The following is a 2,448-nucleotide window of genomic DNA, read 5'->3' on the forward strand; positions in this document are numbered from 1 at the left end:
CAGTGAGCACTGAGGGAAATGGATCCACTGCCATAGGCATCCCAAGCTCAGTGTCGGGCCCAGGGCTGGCAGAGTCCCCCATGTCCTCTTGCCCCCGCTCCCCCCTCCCTCGTGCCTACCACTGCACCTGAGGCTGCCGGAGCCACATATGGATGAACAGAGCACCTGCTGGGTGCCCTGAATGCCACAAGCATCGCTTCATCCCGTCCCCACGATGGCCGTGGGAAGCAGCTACTGTTACTGCCCACACTGTTCTGGGAAACGGCGGAGCTGGGAGGGGGCCCAGGTGCTGCCCGGCGTTGCTCCTCTATGACTCTTCTGAGCTTCAAGCTTGGTGCAGAGGTAACACCAGGTACTTTCATTTTCAGCTGGTTGTGTGACCGTAACTAAGTCAATAACCTCCTCGACCCTCACTTTCCACCTCGTTAAACTAAGAGTTAGAACCGTGTTCACTAAATAAATGCTCCCTGGGCATCTACTATGGTTGAGGCACAGTCCTCGTCCTCGTGGAACTTGTCACAGCAGCTGCAGCAGACCTGTCGCTGAGTACTCTTATCAACACTGTGGGGTCTGCGTCGCTGTGGGGAGTTTAAGAACAGCAGCAGCAACAGTACCACGGCCCTCGCAGAGCGAGTGTTGGCTCAGGCACAGCACCATCCTGGGTGCTTCCAGGCACAGCCTGGCCTAGTATCCCCGCCTAGGCGGTCAGGGTCCTATTATTCTCGTCTTACAGGTGAGGAAAGCTGGGCTAGGAGATCTCTAACATGCCCGTTCTGTACAGCTTGGAAATGGCAGCACAGGAAATCCGACTTGCACAGGTCTGACCCTAGAGCCCACTCACTGTGCTCTTCTAAGCTAGGCTCCACGCCCAGCTAGTTATCATTTTCTGTAGGGACTCTTCTTCCCACCTTGACTCTCCGTCATTTCAGGAGGGGGTGTCTACTGATACGTGTTTAAGGAATGAGAGAGTTCTTCCAGCGTTCCCTGTGGTCACAGACATTCCCCGTAGTACGTGTTTTGTGGTGGAGTAGTTTTCAGAGATTGAACCTTGGGCTGCCTGCATCAGAATCACCTGGGGTGCTCATTCAAGTGCAGATTCCTGGGTCCCCATACAGGGTCTACTGAGTCCGACTCTCCTGATAGGAGGTCTGGGAATCTGCATTCCCAACTAACCTTCTGGGAGAGTCTTAGTCTTGCTAAAATGTGAGCCCTGGGTATGAATGAGCCCTGGCAGAACCGTCTGTCATATGCATTCTATGATTTTTCTCCAAATTCAGTTCCCTGTGGTTTCAATCCCTGCGGCTTGAATTATCTTGCCTTAAAGACAAAGCTGCCCTCGGAGGCACCTCTGTGTTCGCTGCACCTGACAGCCAGCTTGCCGGGGAGTTCCATGTGGTCCCTGAAAACCCGAGTCCTGGCTGAAAGCTTTCCTGCACGAAGATAAGGTTCTCTCTGGGATGAGATCCCACTGTTAAGTCAGGTGTGTGCTTTGCGTGACTTGTTTTTCTTCTAGGAGATATTCATAGTCAGGGCTCTGAAGTTCAAAGGGCCAGTGGGGAGAGGCTCACTGCGCAGGAATTCCAGACCCACAGTCAGGGGCTCTCCCCCACCCACTGAGGGGACCCCCAGGTCAGGGGCCCCAGTGAAGTCATAGCCCAGAGCCCTCAGCAGGAGGGCTTTGAGGGGCTGCCCGCCTGCTCCCCACCCCAGCCTGGCCTCTGCTGCTCCAAGCCAAAGTCTGCTGATGGCGAGAGTCGGGGGGCGGTTGGGTGGGGCGGGGGGGGGGGGGGGGGGGGTGCAGGCTTTGAAGTCGGACGGACCTGGGCTTAAGGCCCGGCCTTACTGTTTACTGGCTGGATGATCTCATTCCTCCAAGCCCGTTTCCTGCCTTGTAGGGTACAGACGGCAATAAGCATACCTCTTTCGTGGTTTATGAGGATTAAATGAGATGACGCAGGCTAACTCCCAGCACAGGATAACAGCTCAGTTCTAGGGAAGGATTCTTACCCGCTCCCTGCCTGCAAGCGGAAGTCCCCCCCGCACCCCACCCTCATGTTCCTCAGCAGCTGCACTTTAGAAATGCTACACGATGCTCCCTCTGCCACCTGCTGCCTGCCAGTGCCTGCCAGGCTGCAGGACCAGCCCTGGGCGCTCCTCACGCCCCCAATGCTTCACCCAGGTTCACTCAGTCCCCTCAGTCTCCTTCGCATTATTTGGACTTTTACGGTCACATCTCAGTTAAACGAAAAACACTTAGAAGTCAAGGTTCCATGTTAGGATCCCCATCAAGGACCCGGAGAAAAACAAAAAGTGTTACAAGCCTGAATACTGTAGCTCATGTTTCTAAATGCAGAGAACTCACTCACAACCTAATTGGCATTGCTTTAGAAACAGTCACGACACACCTTAAGTGAGAGGCAGGAGAGCTTGGGCAGCAGGCATGCTGCC

The sequence above is a fragment of the Myotis davidii genome, unplaced genomic scaffold, assembly GCF_000327345.1.
Source record: "Myotis davidii unplaced genomic scaffold, ASM32734v1 scaffold18, whole genome shotgun sequence".
In the NCBI taxonomy this organism is placed as follows: Eukaryota; Metazoa; Chordata; class Mammalia; order Chiroptera; family Vespertilionidae; genus Myotis; species Myotis davidii.